This window comes from Oncorhynchus masou, chromosome 20 (assembly GCF_036934945.1).
Source record: "Oncorhynchus masou masou isolate Uvic2021 chromosome 20, UVic_Omas_1.1, whole genome shotgun sequence".
Lineage (NCBI taxonomy): Eukaryota > Metazoa > Chordata > Actinopteri > Salmoniformes > Salmonidae > Oncorhynchus > Oncorhynchus masou.
Window position 1 is genome coordinate 3975015 of NC_088231.1, and position 22202 is coordinate 3997216.

Consider the following 22202-nt stretch of genomic DNA (forward strand, 5'->3'; position numbering starts at 1 on the left):
TAACTTTGGCCTTCCAGATAGCCTGAGTGCACTTATTTCTCATTTACTTGAACGAGAGCCTGAGTGTGCGTGTGCCGAGCCTTTCGCCAAATGGAATACTTGAGGTGGGGTAACTCTGCAAGATCACGGTCGAACCAGGGGGAAGAACCGGTTTTTAGTTCTTATTTTCTTTATGGGGGCGTGTTTGTTAACAATACCACTGAAAATATTAAAAAAGAAGGTCCAGGTGTCTTCGACAGAGGGGATCAAGCTGATTCCATACCAATTTACAGAGGCCAGGTCATGAAGGAAGGTTTACTCATTAAAGTTTTTAAGCAAGCATCTATGACATATCAGGTGAGGTCGTTTCACTGAGCAGCCATTATGAACACAGGCTGTAAAACAGTGATCACTAAGGTCATTACAGAAAACATCAGACTGATACCTATCAGGATTATTTGTGAGGATAACATCAAGGAGAGTAGCCTTTTCTGGGTGTTTGGAGTCATACTTGGTCACTGTTACTAGCTGGCTATCACCCTGTACTCTACATAGCACCTTAGAGACTGCTGCCCTATGTACATAGTCATTGAAAACTGGTCACTTTAATAATGTTTACATACTGTTTTACCCAATTCATATGTATATACTGTATTCTAGTCAAGGATCATCCTATAAATATACTACTGTACACAGCTTTTCTATTCATATACTGTCCATACTGTCTACACACACCATTATATTAATATATACATACATACACACACCCACACATACAGTGCATTTGGAACGTATTCAGTATTCCCTTTGACTTGTTCCACATTTTGTTACATTACAGCCTTAATTTAAAATGGATTCATTTGTTTTACTTCCTCACCAATCTAAATCCAATACCCTATAATGATAAAGCAAAAACAGGTTTTTAGAAATTTGAGCAAATTTATTTAAAATAAATATTTTACTTAGTACTTTGTTGAAGCACCTTTAGCATCAATTAGAACCTCAAGTCTTCTTGAGTACGACGCTACAAGTTTGGCACACCTGTATTTAGGATGTTTCTTCCATTCTTCTTTGCAGATCCTCTCAAGCTCTGTCACTGCACAGCTATTTTCAGGTTTCTCCAGAGATGTTCGATCGGGTTCAAGTCCCGGCTCTGGCTGGGTCATTCAAGGACATTAAGAAACTTGATGACGAATCCACCCCTGCATTGTCTTGGCTGTGTGCTTAGGGTTGTTGTCCTGTTGGAAGGTGAAACTTCGCCCCAGTCTGAGAACCTGCTCCAGAGTGATCAGGATCAAGGATCTCTCTGTACTTTGCTCCGTTCATTTTTCTCTCGATCCTGACTAGTCTCCCAGTCCCTACCACTGAAAAACATCCCCACGATGGTGCAAGTTTTCCTCCAGACCTGACGGTTGGCATTCAGGCCAAAGAGTTCAATCTTAGTTTCATCAGAGCAGAGAATCTTGTTTCTCATGGTCTGAGAGTTACTTCAGCGGCTTTTGGCAAACTCCAAGCGGGCTGTCATGTGGCTTTTACTGAGGAGTGGCTTCCGTCTGACCACTCTACCATAAAAGCGTGGTTGGTGGAGTGCTGCAGAGATGGTTGCCCTTCTGGAAGGTTCTCCCACCTCCACAGAGGAGCTCCGGAGCTCTGTCAGACTGACCATCGGGTTCTTAGTCACCTCCCTGGCCAACGCCCTTCTTCCCGATTGCTCAGTTTGGCCGAGCGACAAGTTCTATGAGGAATCTTGGTGGTTCCAAACTTCTACCATGTAAGAATGATGGAGGCCACTGTGTTCTTGGGGACCTTCAATGCTGCATACATTTTTGATACCCTTCCCCAAATCTGTGCCTGGACACCAGCCTGTCTCGGAGCTCAACGGACAATTCCTTCGACGTCATGGCCCAATTAGAGGCAGCTGGTAATCGTTGTCTCTAATTGGGGATCATATTTAGGTAGCATTTTTCCCACCTGTGTTTGTGGGATATTATTTTGTGTTTTGTGCATGTGCACCACATATTCACGTTTCATTGTTAGTTCATTGATTTATTGTTTTTGCTAAGTTGCGCCTTGGTCCGTCTCTCCACACGTACGTGACAATGTCCTTGTTTTTGATAGAAATGTTAGAAAATTGGCCATTTTAAAATAACATCAAATTGATCAGAAATACAGTGTAGACATTGTTAATGTTGTAAATGGCTATTGTAGCTGGAAACGGACAATATATTTTTTCAATGGAATATCTACAGTTGAAGTCGGAAGTTTACATACATCATTGCCAAATACATTTTAAGCTCAGTTTTTTCAGAATTCCTGACATTTAATCTTAGTAACAATTCCCTGTCTTAGGTCAGTTAGTATCACCACTTTATTTTAAGAATGTGAAATGTCAGAATAATAGTAGAGAGAATGATTTCAGCTTTTATTTCTTTCATCACATTCCAAGTGGGTCAGAAGTTTACATACACTCAATTAGTATTTGGTAGCACTTCCTTTAAACTGTTTAACTTGGGTCAAATGTTTGGGAGCCTTCCACAAGCTTCCCACAATACGCTGGGGGAATTTGGGCCCATTCCTCCTGACAGAGCTGGTGTAACTGAGTCAGGTTTGTAGGCCTCCTTGCTCGCACACGCTTTTTCAGTTCTGCCCACAAAGTTTTCTATAGGATTGAGGTCAGAGCTTTGTGATGGCCACTCCAATACCTTGACTTTGTTGTCCTTAAGAATTTTGCCACAATTTTGGAAGTATGCATGGGGTCATTGTCCATTTGGAAGACCCATTTGCGACCAAGTTTTAACTTGACTGATGTCTTGAGATGTTTCTTCAATATATCCACATCATTTTCAAGCCTCATGATGCCATTTATTTTGTGAAGTGCACCAGTCCCTCTTGCAGCAAAGCACCCCCACAACATGATGCTGCCACCCTCGTGCTTCACGTTTGGCATGGTGTTCTTCGGTTTGCAAGCCTCCCACTTTTTCCTCCAAACATAATGGTCATTATGGCCAAACAGTTCAATTTTTGTTTCATCAGACCAGAGGACATTTCTCCAAAAAGTGTGATCTTCGTACCCATGTGGAGTTTCAAACTGTAGTCTGGCTTTTTTATGGCAGTTTTGGAGCAGTTGCTTCTTTCTTGCTGAGTGGTCTTTCAGGTTATGTCGATATAGGACTCGTTTTACTGTGGATATAGATACTTTTGTAACCTGTTTCCTCCAGCATCTTCACTAGGTCCTTTGCTGTTGTTCTGGGATTGATTTGCACTTTTCATCTCTATGAGACAGAACGCATCTCCTTCTTGAGCGGTATGACGGCTGCATGGTCCCATGGTGTTTATACTTGCGTACTATTGTTTGTACAGATGAACGTGGTACCTTCAGGCATTTGGAAATTGCTCCCAAGGAATGACCATACTTGTGGAGGTCTACAATTTTTTTCTGAGGTCTTGGCTGATTTCTTTAGATTTTCCCATGATGTCAAGCAAATAGGCACTGAGTTTGAAGGTAGGTCTTGAAATACATCAACAGGTACACCTTCAATTGACACAAGCTTCTAAAGCCATGACAACATTTTCCAAGCTGTTTAAAGGCACAGTCATCTTAGTGTATGTAAACTTCTGACCCACTGGAATTGTGATAAGTGAAATAATCTGTCTGTAAACAATTGTTGGAGAAATGACCTGTGTCATGCACAAAGTAAATGTACCAACCGAATTGCCAAAACTATAGTTTGTTAACAAGAAATTTGTGGAGTGGTTGAAAAACAAGTTTTAATAACTCCAGCCAAAGTGTATATAAACTTCTGACTTCAATTGTACATAGGCGTACGGAGGCCCATTATCAGCAACCATCACTCTTGTGTTCCAAAGGCACGTTCTGTTAGCTAATTCAAGTTTATCGTTTTAAAACGCTAATTGATCATTAGAAAAACTTTTGCAATTATGTTAGCACAGCTGAAAACTGTTCTGATTAAAGAAGCAATAAAACTGGCCATCTTTGACTAGTTGAGTATCTGGAGCATCAGCATTTGTGGGTTCAATTACAGGCTCAAAATGGACAGAAACAAATAACATTCTTCTGAAACTCATCAGTTTATTCTTGTTCTGAAAAATTAAGGCTATTCCATGAGAGAAATTGCCAAGAAACTGAAGATCTCGTACTACGCTGTGTACTATTCCCTTCAAAGAACAGCGCAAACTGGCCCTAACCAGAATAGAAAGAGGAGTGGGAGGCCCCAGTGCACAACTGAGCAAGAGGACAAGTACATTAGAGTGTCTAGTTTGAGAAACAGATGCCTCACAAGTCCTCAACTGGCAGCTTCATTAAATAGTACCCACAAAACACCAGTCGTAACGTCAACAGTGAAGAGGTGACTCCGGGATGCTGGCTTTCTAGGAGAGTTGCAAAGAAAAAGCCATATCTCAGACTGGCCAATAAATAGAAAAGATTAAGATGGGTGAAGGAACACAGACACTGGACAGAGATACGCCCCATATATGGAATGATCTGCAGACCCCAAACTTTCGAACGAGTGTGTATATATTCCAGACTCTGATATAGTTCAATCTTGTTGTTTTTATATTTCATTATTTAAATTGTTTGGGTTAGTGTTTATTGTTAGTTATTACTGCACTGTTGAAGCTAGAAACATAAGCAAGATTTTGCTGCACCTACGATAACATATGCACAATATGTGTACGTGACCAATAACATTTGATTGGATTTAAAAAATAATTGTTTGCTTTTGGTCTAGTTCTAATGGACTCACGCAAACAACGTGAGCAATGCATCAATTCTTCTGCCCCCCTCCTTCCTTCCAGAACACAGCCATCCCCGCGTATACACTGTACAGGACTCTGTCTCCGTTAAACGGGCTAGGAGGAGGGACTACGAGCACTACGTGCTTGGAGAACTGTTCAAAATTGACCACGAGAATAGTGTACACCTGGGAATCAATTTAGATAGTCGTCCGAGGAGCAGTAGTTGCGATTTTAATCGGTTTCATTTATCGTTATGTCCGCTTCTCCGTTTTTTTGTGTGTGTCTGTTACAGTGTTGATACATATTGCTACATCGCTCGCCAGCAAGCCAATATCGAGCAGACCATAGTCGACCACCAACATCGCGAGTTGAATGAAGACGCTTTGCATGATCTGTAGCCTATCCCGTGTAGATAAGACAGTTGTGTAGCTAACGTTACTGTAACTAGTTATCTGACGTGCAGAGTTTTTTTAGTTTTTTTATTGGCCTGATATTTATCTCATTGGTATTGGTGAAGAAGAGACGAGCAGATATCGAGGACGGTATTGATTGGTAAGTGTCCTAATATTTGTGTTGCTTTGCAGCATCAAACGTGTCTGTATACAGGTTTGTATGTATAATAGGCGCGGTTGCAGTTGGGATATCGTTGTGAAAATCTAGCTCGTTTACTTGTTTTGTCTGATGTATAAATGATAGGGATTCAACCTAAACCATTGTTGCATCGATTTTTGCAAATACGCCCCCCCCCTCCGCGCTACCTCTTTCAGCTGACGATGGACAAGCAAAATGCATTTAGGCCCATTATCATCAGCTGGGCTTTAGCCTACCTCTCGTTGGCTAATATTGGATCATGTTTTCATAATAACATAGTAAAACGATTGTCAATATTGTATGAGTCGATACAATCGACGCTGTTGATAAGCAAGTGTAATACTCGTTAGGCCTAGCTCGTGCTGTGGAAATCAGTTGCTCGGGATGAACTGCTTGTTCAATCGTTTGCATATCAGACTGATTTGCGAATTGTGCATTTGCTATGTAGTTTCACTTTTAAAACGCATTGGCTCCTGGTTCAGCAAAACGTGAAAGTGAAGTTACTATGTTTGCACACACGATAGAATGTTCTAGACTTGCACCTATTCGAAGTGCTGTTGGCTGGCTTTGTGCTTTGGCCATGCATGTGCATAGTAGTGCTAACGTTATATAAACAAACTAGTACCACCCGACAGCACTTTAACCAATGGCGAAATAATTGTATTTCCTATTGACGTAGGCTAAGTAGTTGCACATAATTGCGTATCATTACAGGGTTGGTGTCATCAGTGGATGGGAAGAAAGAGTTTAGGTAAAGCATTAACCCTTACCTGCCCAGAACAGACTGCTGTTAAGTTCGAGGCTCGCCATTAGCTACTGCACATACAGCCTCTGCTCTCTTCCTGGGGTCCACATAAAACTGTTATGGCTATATGATGCTATAAACCTGCTATAGACCTCACTGGCTTCTGACTCAAGATGCTCAGCATATGTCATGCCATGTGCACACAGATAGTTGAATAGCTGAAGACGTAAAGTCTCTGTATTCTCAGTGATTCAGTCCCTCGCAGCAATTTCCATACCATGTCCTTAGGCATAACGTTTCACTGTAAACCCAAGTGTACCAAGAGTTTCGCAGTGCCCCCCCCTCCCCCCCCCCACACACTTATTGCAAAGGCTATTAAGAAGTAATCAGGGTCTTTTTATTGTGCACAATGTCCTAGGATGCCAGTTAGCCTTTTCTACATCTTGGCTGCTGAACAATAGAAAGAACGGCCACCCCTGGAGGGTCAACTGCATCATTTCTCTCAAGGAGCCCTCCACTTATTACACATATTACATCTAAGGTGTCATATTCATTAGGGCACAAGAATGGGCAAAGGTTTGAAAACATTTTGCAACGGAAAATTCATTTGTGTTTCTCATTGGACAACTCCTGTTTCATTCCCGTTTCCTTCTGTTTGCGCCCAATGAACACGACCAAGGACTCTAAAGCCATTAGGAAGGTGACACCACCCAAATGCGTACCCTATTTACCAAACCTGTCAATCAATGGAGTGGTACAGTAGATGACAGGCTTCATGCTGCGCTAGCTAATCCCAAAACGACACAATTCTGCTGTTAGGAGCAGGGTGCAAGTAAGGTGGTCCGGTAAATAAATAGTGGGGGTACGCCGTACCGGTAAAACGTGAGCCTATGAAAATGAATACAACATGCCTAAAGAACTGTTACACCACTATGTAATATTACTGCATGTCAGCCACATGAAACGTGCAAATGAACCGGAAACTGGGGAGTATATGCTCCAAATTGCGTTGTGGTTTGAGGAGAACACTTACAGTTTTGTCAAGGCGGAGATGAGTGGCCGAGACCGAGGCACGCATGGACAACAGTGGACGGATGATGCATCAATTCAGGCTACAAGTGTAGGCCTAATGACAATCGCTGAATGTCATTTGCACGTAGGTGTTTTATGACTTGTCTCTTTCCATGCATTAGATAGCAGGTGCACAGTGAACTGTTGGGGTTTGGATGCTGAAATGATTTTGTGAGTGAACGAGTGATTGATTGTTTGACAATCAGATGAAAACGTCATGACTGGTTGTGTTTATGCCACATTAGAAGGCAAAGTCCATAAGGCTAGGGAAAGCTAGGTTTTCCCTAAAGTAAATGTAATTAAATTGCCAAAATATATATATATATATATATATATATATATATACCTTACTCCTGTCCAGTGGTGGAAAAAGTACTCAATTGTCATACTTGAGTAAAAGTAAAGATACCTTAATAGAAAATGACTCATAAGTAAAGTGAAAGTCACCCAGTAAAATACTACTTGAGTAAGTCTAAAAGTATTTTTGGTTTTAAATATACTTATGTATCAAAAGTAAAAGGATAATAATTTCAAATTCCTTATATTAGGCAAACCAAATAGCACCATTTTCTTGCCAAAATGCCAGTATCTTTGGCAATGACATGGAGGGGTCACGGCCAGCCTAAGATTGAACCTGAGTCTGTAGTGACACCTCAAGCACGGCGATGCAGTGCCTTAGAAAGCTGCGCCAGTCGGGAGGCCCGTTTTTATATATATATATATTTTTTTTTTTTTTGAATCGTGCCACTTGTGTGCACTTCCGGGAATACCGCATACCCCAGTGTTGTACAGAAACGGTAGGATTGGGCTGTCCCCAACAGTCGACCGGGAATCGTCCTATTCTTTCCACCGATTGATTGGTCAAAATGTTAAAACCTATTTTTTTCTATATATAGGCACACACCCTTTGTGTTTGAATGAATTCAACTACATGTGCACTGAGCTTGTTTGATACTTTAAGCACACCGTTTGATTTAAATAGTTAAGACACAAATGACTCAAGAAAGAACCCAACGGTCACACTGTGTTAACAAAAATGACAGAGTACCTGTGTGAGAGGCACGTGTTTTCTCGCTCTCCTCCCTACTGCAGCACAGCAAGCGTTTGTTGCGCTGTCTGTGTAGACGCTGCAACATCATGTCAGCCGTTTAGTTTCTGATTGAGAAGTTCTGTTAACGAAGTCCCTAATTTCTTTACTTAAAACATCCCCTATTCCCTCAACCCTCTCTTACATGTGAAACATGTAAGCATCTCATGCTTGTAACCAATAGGCCTGACCTATTGCCTGTCATAATCACATCAATAAATTGGTTATAACAAACTCCGAACACAAATAAGGTTGACAGCAAAATGGATGTGGAAGACGTGAAAAATAAACTTGAGTCTGTTCTAGTGTAGCAGAGAGTCTGTTTTAACAGGGGAAACATATATAAAGCATTTTATTACAGCAGACTAAGAACAGTTGCATGCGTTTGGAATTGCGGTTTATTTATTGTTTAGGCTAATTATTCAAAGCACCCTTTTGTTATTTAATTTGAAAAACGAAAATGCTTGATTGCATTTCAAATCATGAATGTTTCGTATTCTGTGTGACGGCATGAACGAACGAATGAATGGATGATACTGTAGCCTATATATTGAAATACAAGCCTAAGTAAGTTACGGTATTAAGACTAAACAGGATGCCTTCTTAGGCCTACAGCTCAATTGGTGGTTATACAAGCCTACTATACAAACGCCTACTAATGATGACAACATGACATTATTATGATGATGATGATGATGATGATAATAGTTGTAATAATAACAATAAGAAGGAGCTCAAGAAAAAGGGGGGTATAGGAACAAGAGCTGTGTGCTGTGTGCTGATTATGTGCTGATTATGTATGATTCTATCTGATTTTTCTGCCTGTTTGGAATAGTGTAAACGCCACTAAATAAGTTATAAGTAATACCAGTCTGTTCTAACAAAAACATTTTTGTAAAGTCTTTATTACAGCATAGCAAATATTAAAAACAGCAAAATTGCTTTGCCCAACATTTTGCTGTTGCATGAGGCTTGGTGCTCACGGAATCAGTAGGCTATTAAACAAACACTCAAACAGGAAACAGAAGCAAGATCTGTCTTATTTCTGTAGATATATAAGGATGATTATATACCTAATTAAATTGGGGTTTCTTCCCTCAATTATCTTAGACAATTAGGCTAAGGCAAGGGCTGTATCCTTGTCTCTGCTGCTGCCGCGCTGTTCTCAATCCCAATACGCTGGTTAACTTTGCCATTATGCACATGGCAACATAGGGAAAGGTGTCAATTCCACGGTGCACTGAAGATTACGTTTCAGAACCGAGGACAGCGACCCTATCCAACGTGGGAGAAATAATATTAGATTTATTAGTGTTGCGCCATTATTTTTTTGAGTCAGACAAGACTCAGTAGAGGTCGACTGATTTAATCGGAATGGCCGATTTTTATTTTTATTTTTGTTTATTTATTTTTTATTTTTTGTAATTAGGACCTATTTTCAAGTTTTCATAACATTTTTTTTTATACCTTTTATTTAACGAGGCAAGTCAGTTAAGAACACATTTTTATTTTCAATGACGGCCTAGGAACGGTGGGTTAACTGCCTTGTTCAGGGGCAGAATGACAGATTTTCACCTTGTCAGCTCAGGGGATCCAATCTTGCAACCGTACAGTTAACTTGTCCAAAACTCTAACCATTGCACTCCACGAGTAGCAGGTAAATTGCTAGCTAGCATTAAACTTATCTTATAATAAACAATCAATCGTAATTTACATTTTACATTTAAGTCATTTGGCAGACGCTCTTATCCAGAGCGTAATCACTAGTTATAACTACTAATTCAGTTTAGCAGGCAATATTAACCAGGTGAAATTGTGTCATTTCTCTTGCGTTCATTGCACGCAGAGTCAGGGTATATGCAACAGTTTGGGCTGCCTGGGTCATTGCGAACTAATTTGACAGAATTTTACATAATTATGACATAACATTGAAGGTTGTGCAATGTAACAAGAATATTTAGACTTAGGGATGCCACTCGTTAGATAAAATACAGAACGGTTCCGTATTTCACTGAAATAATAAACGTTTTGTTTTCGAAATTATAGTTTCCGTATTCGACCATGTTAATGACCAAAGGCTCGTAGATGCTTGATAGAGCAGTCTGACTGAGCAGCAGCAGGCCCGTAATCATTCATTCAAACAGCACTTCCATGCGTTTTGCCAGCAGCTCTTCGCAAGCACAGCGCTGTTTATGACTTCACGCCTATCAGCCTAATGGCTGGTGTAACCAATGTGAAATGGCTAGCTAGTTCGCTGGGTGTGCGCTAATATCGTTATTCCCTTTGCGCTACAAGGGCCGTGGCTTTTGTGGTGCGATGGGTAGCGATGCTCCGAGTGTCTGTTGTCGATGTGTTCCTGGTTCGAGCCCAGGTAGGGGCGAGGAGGGGGACGGAAGCTATACTGTTACACTGGCAGTACTATAGTGCCTATAAGAACATCCAATAGTCAAAGGTATATGAAATACAAATGGTATAGAGAGAAATAGTCCTATAAATACTATAACTACAACCTAAAACCTCTTACCTTGGAATATTGAAGTCTCATGTTTAAAGGAACCACCAACTTTCATATGTTCTCATGTTATGAGCAAGGAACTTAAACGTTAGCTTTTTTACATGGCACATATTTTACATGGCACATATTTTACATGGCACACATTTTTACATGGCACATATTGCATATTGGCACATATTACTTTCTTCTCCAACACTTTGTTTTTGCATTATTTAAACCAAATTGAACATGTTTCATTATTTATTTGAGGCTAAATTGATTTTATTGATGTATTATATTAAGTTAAAATAAGTGTTAATTCAGTATTGTTGTAATTGTCATTATTACAAGTAAATAAAAAAACAATTGGCTGATTAAATCGGTATCGGCTTTTTTGGTCCTCCAAAAATCAATATCGGCGTTGAAAAATCATAATCGGTCGAACTCTGCTGAAAATTTATTAGGTACACCCATCTAGTACTGGATCGGACCCCTCTTTGCCTTCAGAACAGCCTGAGTTCTTCGGGCCATTCTACGAAGTGTCGGAAATGTTCCACAGGGATGTTGGTCCATGCTGACGCGATGGCAGATTGGACGACGGGAAATGAATGCTGCCAACAGCCTGGTCCATCTCATCCCAATGTGTAGCTATGGTTGAAAAGCATATTTAGAACATTTGAGATGACAGTGTTGTTAACAGTGTCCAAAGAAGGGCCAGAAGTATACAGAATGGTGTCGTCTGCGTAGAGGTGGATCAGAGACTCACCAGCAGCAAGAGCAACCTTATTGATGTATACAGAAAAGAGAGTCGGTCCAAGAATTGAACCCTGTGGCACCCCCATAGACTGCCAGAGGTCCGGACAGCAGACCCTCCAAGATACCTTTTTTGAAACCGCAATATTATATCGTGGAACACAATCTTCAAAGGCAGTAACCTCAGCAGTGGCGCTTGCATAGAAGCCTATGGCTGTGCAATGGCATAGCCTTGTTTTGTTTATTTAATGAGCCCCTTATCAGCTTCAGTCATGATGTAATACAAACATAATAAAATGGAACACCCAGCCTAAAACCCCAAACAGCAAGCAATGATGTGCATTAGGAAGAAACCTGGAACAGGTTATTCTCAGTCCTCTTCTGGCTGTGATAATTATAACAGAACATGGCCAAGATGTTCAAATGTTCATAAATCATTTGGCAGAGAGCCAGGTGGACTGGGGAAAAAAACAATTCAGGGTCACAGAACGACAGATTTTTACCTTGTCAGCTCGGTTACTTTCGGTTACTAGTCCAACGCTCTAACCACTAGGCTACCCTGCCGCCCCGCAATGCAGTGTTCAATGTGGAATTGTTCATCCATTTTGAAAATTCCAAAGAACAGGTAGAATAAACTCAACTGAACGTCTGTCTGTACGTCGAAAATAAGACCCGATTTTTGGTTTGTGACCCTGAATGTTTTTTTCCTTCTCTCTCTCCTCGCCAAATGAAGCCCCGTTTCAAATTATCACTGAGAATAACTGTTCCAGACACGAGATGCACATCACTTTCGCACCGGCAAATGTTCCATTTTATTATGTTCCAGGGCCGTCACTGTTCCTAGGCCGTCATTGAAAATAAGAATTTATTCTTAACTGACTTGCCTAGTTAAATAAAGGTAAAATCAATAAAAAGACCATTATTGAATGAAGATGAATTACCGCCACAACGTCTGTTTGTTGATTAGGCCTATATCTAAGGATTCTGATGACAATACGCTCTTTGACTTTTATCAAACTGATGTTTTTGTGTATTTTATAGTGTGGAACCTGTCTATGTTTACGGGGGTCATAGTCTAGGTTAACCAATTAAAAATGTCACTAGCAGTTTGCAAAGTAGCCTAAGCAGAAAATAGACCGGACGCAATTATTCCAAAACTGCAGCTCGTTGTTGGACCACATTTTTCTCCTTCTTCAATCAACCAGTCCATTTTGAATTCTGTGATAGAACCGTCGTGATTTGACAAGGAATGTAGCTTGTGTATCCCATCATTTAGATGCGCTTTTACAGGCATTTCTGTAAGCCTAATGGGAGCTTGTGTGTGTGTGCACTCGGCACACGTGTGGAGGAAGGAGTCGGAACGCATTTGAGTGAATGAGACACAAGGGGAAAGGGAATTTAGGGAGAATAACTGTGTTGGCTTGGTTTATTTTTTGTTGTTGTGCCCCGCAAATGTACAAATGGAACACTAGAGTCAACGGAAGTTAACATTGTCTTTTCACTTGCCTGCTTCGGGCAGCCATGAAGCACATTCCACTTAATAGTTTTACAGTAAAATAAATAAAAAAATCTCTGGTTAAAAATCGAGCTTGACGTTACTCATTCTCATCCCTAATCTTGACTGTACCCAATTCAAGAGTGTAGAAACAACAGACACAACATCCTTTACTTTTGTTGGGTAACTCCATTCTGCAGTCGTAAACAAGGAAGTTGGGCACCGGCTTAGTAACAGTGTTACCATTTAGCATCCTATCTGTCATCGTACACATGATGCACCTCTGTCATCACACAGATTTACGATTCCCTTTTTTGATGCTACCGAGCTTACTTAACGGTTAAGCAGCCACAGATGTGAGGCAGTCATCTCATAGGCCTTTTATAGCAGTCGGACACACGCACATCCCCTGGCTTGGCTTAGCGCTGGGTAGTATTGACCAATGAACTTGTAATAGTATTGTGCCATGGTGCCTCAGGATGTGACTTCTGTTCTGAGACAGTCTCTTGTCATAGGTCTGTCTTGTCAGGGCGGCAGGTGGCCTAGCGGTTAAGAGCGTTGGGCCAGTAACCGAAAGCCGACTAGGTGAAAAATCTGATGTGCCCCTGAGCCAGGCACTTAACCCCAAATTACTAAAATGTCAAATGTATTTCAGGAAGTACTAGCCTGAACTTATTTGACATGTTGGAATGTCGTTTATGTGATGGAATTGTAGCAAGGAGGGCGCTTGGTGGGCAAGCACAAACACAATGAGGGCCTAGGCTATAGGCCTGCATCATAACACTCATTTCCTCAGTGTTGACTTGTAGCCTAATCCTGATTTAAGCCTAACTGATGGTTTGAAAATGTGAATATTTAATACATTTCCACTTTAGCTTTCTTAGGGCTCGTTTTCGTTGTCATTTGTGCCAAGCAGTGGCTTGCTCTGTAAGCCAACATCTGGACGATGCTCAAGGACAAGGTGGTCAGGCCTTTGAGAGTGCTGCTGAGTCAGGGCTTTTGTCAGGGCATTTGTCAGGGCATTTGACGGGTTGGTTGATTATTCATGTGCGTCTGTCATAATCAATCAGGCATGTTTAGCCCAGTGCACATGTGCGTCTGTCCACCACGGGTAATCAATCAGGCATCTTTAGCCCACGGGTTCGGTGGTGTGTGCGCGCGTGCACATGTGCGTCTGTCCACCACGGGTAATCAATCAATGTTTATATCCATTCTTGTTTCGCTCTTTGTATTTGTATAGTAGGCGCTTGACTCTTCCGATCACATTAATGCTATATTATATGCAGAAGTTCAGCCAACAAAAGCCTTGATATTGAGTCTTTGTGTTGTGTTGGATTTGTCTTTGGCTTTGCCAAGCATTGCCAAGTTGTTGTCAGGCCCTGGTCTGCCCATTCACTCGTCACATGACCACAGTTTTTATTTAGCGACACTGGGCAGGGCTCTTCTTTCTATCATCTCATTGAAATGAAATGCAATGCAAGTAGACCATTAGCAAAACATCTACATGCTGTGTTGTGTTTACTGAACCTGGCCCACATGATTTGCTCAATTTATATCCCCAAACGAAAGCCTATGTCTAAGAACTAGCATAGTAGGCAAATTGGGATGAAAAGTAGCCCAAGTTCAGGCTAAAAGTTAGAACATGTTCAACTATAGACGAAAGGCCTTGGGTGACCGTTTAAACTCCATTTAGAAACACAGGAGAGTTTGATGCCCTGGCTTTGAACGAGTCACCCAATAGTCAGTCAGTTATTTTTGTGTGTGTGTGTGTGTGTGTGTGTGTGCGCAGACAGGACGTGTAAACTATGTGAATGGGGGCCTCCACCAAAAAGTAGGGCTGTTTAAAAATGGCCCATGTTCATGAGATGACACAGAGAGAGATGGGTAAGAAGAGAGTAATTTCTTCCTGAAAATGTAGGCCTAGTGCTGGATGTGAGGGGGGAGGAGGAAGAGTGGAGGGCTACATGCGACAGCTGCGCGTGTCAGTTCTCAGCTTGTTTGTACCAGCTTGTGTTACTGTCTGAGCCCACCGAAGAAGAGCGAGGAAAAGCTAAAAGGAAGAGGGAGAGCTGGAGAGAAGTGTTTGGCTGCTGGCCACAGGGAGTGTGAGAGAAATAAATGCAGAAATGTATGAAAAACACATTTTTCATTTTTGAAGTAGACAAATATGGGCCCTATGGCTCTATATCTCGTCATTATCAGATTCTCACAAAACTACAGATATGAAAGCCTGTTGTGGCTAAAAATTGGCATAATGCAACGACCAATGTCAGTCATGAAGGTGGGTTCTATGCCTTTTTTTTACGCCTCGCCTGCCTCTAATAAAGTCATTACCAATGTTGGTCATGCAGCCAGGTCAGCGTCCCATATCAAGACATGCAGCCAGTGTCCCCCTCAAGACGGGCCTCAGTCTCTTGCCCATCTGCCTCTAAAGCCATTGAATCCAAGTCGGTGTCAGTGAGGCCGTTCCCACAGCACAGACCCAGATCAGCCCTCAGGGTAAAGGGGATTAATTAGCTGCAGGAGCAACACCGTTGGCCTAGGTCAGGGGTTAGAAGATTGATCCTGCTGCCCGGCTCACACGCAGGAACTTAGACTGTCTGCCATGCAGTTCTGTTCCCGTATTCATAAAGCATCTCAGAGTAGGAGTGCTGGTCTAGGATCAGTTTTACCTTCCATTCTAATGAATAGGACCTGGTCCTTGGCCCTAGTGATAGTTTCATATTGGGCTATTATTTTTGATGTATCATTTTGCCAATAGTGCAACATGCTCGCGGTAGTTGGCTGTACCTGCACCAGAACGCAGTATTTTTTTTCCCCCTCTCTAACTTTATCTCAACCTTTTTTTTTTTTTTTTTTTTTTTTTAAAGGGAGCCAATTTGTTTTCAGCACTTATTTCCATGACTAATCAAAGCTTGTTTTCTCATGGCTCTCTCATGTCCCTCTGCAGCAGGCACATGGTGAGCAAAAAGTTTGGAACATCGGATCGCAATAAGAACACAGTATTGAATTGCAATACATATCGCATTAGCACCAAAGTATCATGATAATATTGTATCTTTAGGTGCCTGGCACTTCCCAGCCCTCGATCCTCGATCAGAATTCCTAATTTGAGACACTCAAGAAGGCTCCTGAAGAACACAGTATAGTGGTCTATGGTTTCAACAGCCTCTGTTCTGTCGTTGTAAGGTTTCTTCTAAAAGTCACTCTGGCAATGTTTTCCCAAAACCAACTGACCTTTGCTATCTCTAAGAAGTCATTTGGTCTGTTTATGTGACCTACTTGGAATATTCCCTGGTTTAATTCTGTGAATTGAGGCATCTGCCCTCAGTATCCGGACATCTGATACCAAATGAGACAATGGCAAAACGTCTGTGTTCCATTGATTCAGTGCCGTCTATTAAAGATGGGTTATAGAAGAGTAGCATAATCTTAGACATAGGCCTGTGTTATTGTGAATGCTGGCTATGGATACAGTGCAGTTAAAAACACAATCCTTAGATAGCTTTTCAGAATTGACAGATAAATTGGTCCACATGGAAAACTAAAGGCATAGAAACCATAAAGGACTTGGTAATGGGAAATAAAGTTATTTAAATGGCAGAATTAAAATCAATTTTGGACTGACCAATGTTGATATTTTCAAATACATGCAACTTGAAAGTTTAATATCAAGAAATGTTGATTTGAAATCTTTTGGACATCAGCGCAATCTTGAGGGAATCCTTTGTGTCACGCCCTGATCTGTTTCACCTGTCTTTGTGATTGTCTCCACCCACCTCCAGGTGTCTCCTGTTTTCCCCATTAGTCCCCGGTGTATTTATCCCTGTGCTTCCTGTCTCTCTCTGCCAGTTTGTCTTGTTTTGCCAAGTCTACCAGCGTTTCTCCTAGCTCCTATTTTTCTCAGTCTTTTTTCCCAGCCCTCCTGGTTTTGACCCTTGCCTGTCCTGACCACTCTGCCTGTTCTGACCTCGAGCCTGCCTACCCCCTGGTACTGTTTGGACTCTGACCTGTTTTATGAACTCTCTCCTTTCCCCGATCTGCCTTTTTGCCTACCCCGTTTGGTGTAATACATTATCGGAGCTCAACCATCTGCCTCCTGTGTCTGCATTTGGGTCTCGCCTTGTGCCCTTTATAATCTGAGTCAGAAAAGAATATTCATATGATAGGTAAGATATATAAAACCTTGCAGAGAGCCTGTCTAACTGACAATCTCTTTGAAAAATATGAACTATTGGAACAAGACTTAAAAGAACTGATATTGGTACAAGATGGAGGGAACATTGGAACATAACCATCGAAATGAGTTAGCGAAAATGCTTAATCCAGTATAAACTCATGTTTAGAATTTATTACTAGACAATTCACAAATTGTACAGCACAAAAGCATGTCATGTCGTTATAGTTAGAAAGTTGGCGCAGAAGTATGTACATTTGGGCCTACTTTTAATCTGTCTGTCTGCATATTTCAAGTCATGGTATATGAGGAAGCGGTGAGATACCCAGTGGGTTGACGATACTTTCCTTGTCAATCATCTTGGAAAGCGGGCGTGGCAATGGGCACAGTCGACACAGCTGAATTTACGAGGCCCCGCATCTTGACGGTGTATAGAGACATTTTTTTCACGCCCATTTCCTAGAATTCTAATACTTTCTCCATGGAGCTGAACTTTTTGCAGTTTTAAAGCAAGTTTTCAGGAATTCTGCACATTTGTTTCGTCATTGTTTCTACATACTTTATCTGGTTTTAGTCATTTAAGTTTACACCATGATTTATTATTATTATTATTATTAATACAGCGGCCCGGAAAAACGCTAAAGATTTCAATGGCAGAAACATCCCTGAGGTTGACCTTGTTCGCTCTTATTGAAATGTATTCTCTACCCTTCGCCACCACATCTCCATCTCTGGAACTAAAGTTAGTCTGACCTAGTTTATTGCAGAACTTGGCATCAACTGTGCAGAAAAACAAGCATTCTTTTTTTCGCAATACATATTTCAGCGCCTGAGGGAACAGCGCTGTTATGTTTTCTCCCCGAATCGCTATGACACCTATTTAACCTATAGCAGTGTCGCTCCCCCTCGGTGAACAAAACCAATCACCCATATTGTCCCGCTGGCCAATAGAGAACAAAGTGGAGTTTTTCCGAAGGTTTCCCCTTTAGAAAGAGACTAAATGACAGAAGTATAGGATGTATCCCGTGGTAAGCTTTGTGAGTCTTCTGCATTAGGGCTGACTTGACTGGGTCGGTTTGCAGATTAGCTCACCACTGTTGTCACAATGATTAGGAACAATGCTATATACTTTTAGCCTAAGCTGTGATGATTCCAATTACTTCTAAAGCCCTGATAATTCTACTACCACCATGTCAGGAATTTGGGCTTCAAGCTCAATTAAACAATGGCTGACTGATTTGTGTGTGTATAGTATTGGTGAGTCGTGACGGGCAGCTTTTTGAACAGCCCCATGCCTGCCTGCCTGCTGCCGCTTATGGAGCTCTGCCTTCTGCCCGAGGCCTCTGGTTTGGTGTTGCCCTTTGGCATGTTAAGTTTAAAATGTGCAAATCATGGCTGGCTGTAGCTGCCAGTGGAAATTTCCACTTCAGAATCAGATAGTGGACTTTGTTTCGGGTGCTGGGGGCTCGTCACAAGCCCTCTGTAAATTGGCTGGTGGTGTTGCGAAACACTGCAAACGGTCAGCTATTTTAATACAAAAGAGAGGGGGGGTGTCTTACAAAAGCATGTGTTCTGAACCAAAACTATACAACTGGAGTTAGTTAAAAAAGCAGTTCTACTAAAAGGGATTTTGGCTCCTTGATTCCTCATAACAGAGGGTGAAAGCCCGATTTTCTGTGAACGTGTTACATACTGTCTATGATAATTAGTGAACTACTGTAGTGACTTTTTGCTTGCTGATGTTCCTTCATAATGTATCAACCTACCATGTTTTGTCGGTTGGGCCCACCGAAAGTCTAATTGTTTGATGAATCTCTTCCAATGAGTGTAATCAAACCACCATGAAGACCATTTACAATAGGATATGAATACATGTTCTGCTCTTGTGTTTCCTAATCATGCAGTAGTGACAGTCAGTTTCCCTTCAATCCCGCATAATGCTGTTGCGATGGAGAATTATTCGTCCTCTAGCAAAACTAGTATTGATCAAACACTCTGTAAGAGATCTTCAGGAAACCCCCCCCCCCCCCAGCTAAATGTCTTTTGGCTTAATGTCAAGGGTGTGTGCTCTGCCCTCTCCTGTACTCCCTTGTTCACCCACGACTGTGTGGCCATGCACGCCTCTAACTCAATCATCAAGTTTGCAGACGACACAACAGTAGTGAGCTTGATCAACAACAATGACGAGACAGCCTACCGGTAGGAGGTGAGGGCCCTCGGAGTGTGGTGTCAGGAAAACAACCTCTCACCCAAAGTTTAAAAAAGGAGATGATCATGGACTTCAGGAAACAGCAGAGGGCGCACCCCCCTTTCCACATCGACAGAACAGCAGTGGAGAAGGTGTAAAGTTTTAAGTTCCTGTGCGTACACATCATAGACAAACTGAAATGGTCCAAAACCCTGACAAACCTTTACAGATACACAATCGAGAGCATCCTGTTGGGCTGTATCACAGCCTGGTATGGCAACTGCTCCACCCACAACCGCAAGGCTCTCCAGAGGGTAGTGAGTTCTGCACAACGCATCACCAGGGGCAAACTACCTGCCCTCCATGACACCTACAGCACCCGATGTCACAGGAAGGCCAAAAAGATCATGAAGGACAACAACCACCCCAGCCACTGCCTGTTCACACCGCTATCATCAAGAAGGCGAGAGGTGCATCAAAGCTGGGATCGAGAGACTGAAAAACAGCTTCTGTCTCAAGGCCATCAGACTACGAAACAGCAATCACTAACTCAAGAGAGGCTGCTGCCTACATGGAGACCCAATCACTGGTCACTTTAATAAGTGGATCACTAGTCACTTTAAATAATGCCACTTTAATAATGTTTACATATCTTACATTACTCATATCACATGTACATACTGTATTTTATACCATCTACTACACCTTGCCTATGGCGCTCGGCCATCGCTCATCCATATACTTATACGTGCATATTCTCATTCACCCCTTTCAGATTTGTGTGTATTAGGTAGTTGTTGGGAATTGTTAGATATTACTGCACTGTTGGAACTAGAAGCACAAGCATTTAGCTACACTCGCATTAACATCTGCTAACCATGTGTATGTGACCAATAAAATTTGATTTGACATTCTGGTTATTAACCATGGGGGGGAGGGGGGTTGGAAAATGGATGCTGTGTCGAGATAAGCCACTGACTTACCCTGCTTTGGACCATTCCTGTTGCTTAGTATTAGGCCCTGCCCAATGCAATGGAAAATTACTGGAAAGATTGCAATGAGGGTTCTTCTTTCACTTTCTGACTATCTACTTGGCTGGCTATCTGGTGGGAGGGACTTCCAGGCACCCCTAATTTTAGCTTCAGTGTAAGGCAATGTGCTCTGGTCTGGGGTTCCTTAGTTTGCCGGAACGGCACGGCTCAGAGTGGATGTGGTATTACGGCCCCATGCCGGCTTGTAAATGTGATTTGAGAAAGCCACAGGTTATGCAAGGGAGAAAAGGAGGGTCATTTTGTTAGAGCCTTTCAAATGGCATTTTGGGTTGTGGCGTATTCAGACAGATTGAGGTATGAAAGCAATGATTTTTCAACACTTGTGTCAAATTGAGCCATTACATTTTTTGCCTGGGGGGGGGGCAACCAAGAATGCACACTAAAGATGGCGCCTTCATGGCCGTATTAATTAGATACCTGCAATGTGGAGATAACCAACAGTTTAAATGGTACAGCTTGCCATTAAACCACCACTTCCCTCCAAAAATAAGGAAATGAACTTGCCCAATAATCCCCGGACTACTCACTTGGCACCTAACATCCTACCGTGTGGGCGGTTTCTCTGGTGCAATCCAGGAACCAGCGGGCAGCGCCATGTGACCAACGCATGGCGGCATCGAGGGGGAAAACTACTGAGGCCTCACCCTGAGGTCACCCAGTCCCAGCCAAGGAAATCAGATCCCTTATCCCTGGGCATACTCTAGTCAACGGTTTCTCATACTAGTCCTCGTCCTGGGAATCTCAGGCGATCCACATATTTAATATATTCCAGTACGAACACACCTGATTCAGCTTGTCAACAAGCCATCATCATCAAGCCCTTAACCAGGTGTGCAGGCGGTGGAATAGATCAAATGTGGGAAACTGTCAATGCGCCCAAGGACATGTTTCAGAAACACTACTTTAACTAGAGAAACAGCCTTCCCTCAGTGCTGGTGTTATTAAATGTCTTGTTTCTCTGCAGCCAACACATGTCTGACTGGGACTTCACGGTTGAGTCTGTGGCATAAGAAATGCACCCTCTTTTGCATGTGTATTTGTGTAGTCAAACTTTTGTTCAGGTCAAGGCTTTGAGATTGGTCACATCTTTCAGTGTTGTGACTAGACTAAATTGTAATCAATAAAGCAGGCTAGTTTTTATTGAAAGCCAGTTTGGCATTAACTAGGCTTTGGCTACTGTGTGTTTTGGCATTAGCTAGGCTAGGTGTTGTTTAAGTGTTTTGGCCCATCTATTTCCCCTTAAGATGATTTGTGAACAGTCCTGTGGATTGGCAGCTGGTTGGTGGCTGCTGGGCAATGGCTGAGAGGCACTCCAGAGAGTGTGTGTGTGTGTGTGTGTGTGTGTGTGTGTGTGTGTGTGTGTGTGTGTGTGTGCAAACACAAGGCATGTCTTACTTCCTATACAACATTTCTGAATCGCATACTGTGGTTTTATGGTGCTTAACCAAATACATTTAAATTGTTTGAGCTTTCGTTTGGACTATTTTGTTGAAACAAATCGGTTCAGTAACCCCATACCTTATAATTGCCAAATGTCCAATTTCCTTATGAAACGTCGTCAAAGACTTCGGTCTAGAAGAAAGTCTAGAAGTGTAAATTACTGTAAGAAAAGCCCTGTGGAAGAACTTCGAGCTGTTCTGGGTGTTGGTTGTGTCATTTGATTCCTCCACTTGTTAAAAATTGCAACCCACTTGCAGGGGGCTGAAGGCCGCAGCACTTGAGGAATCTTTCAAAAAACAACTCTGCTTAACTACAACCTACATCAGAGGTCGTCGAAATGTGGCTGCTGGTTTTCGTGGAAATGTCAGCAAA

General features: G+C 42.0%; 1 protein-coding gene across 1 annotated transcript in view; it reads left to right on the forward strand.

Moving 5' to 3' along the window:
• The first annotated feature begins 4809 nt into the window (after window positions 1-4809).
• LOC135506706 (RING finger protein 24-like) overlaps window positions 4810-22202 on the forward strand; it is a 60537-nt gene continuing 43144 nt past the window's right edge. Inside the window, exon 1 of the mRNA XM_064926046.1 lies at window positions 4810-5289. The gene's annotated coding sequence lies outside the window, so the exon portion shown is untranslated. The remainder of the gene's footprint in view (window positions 5290-22202) is intronic.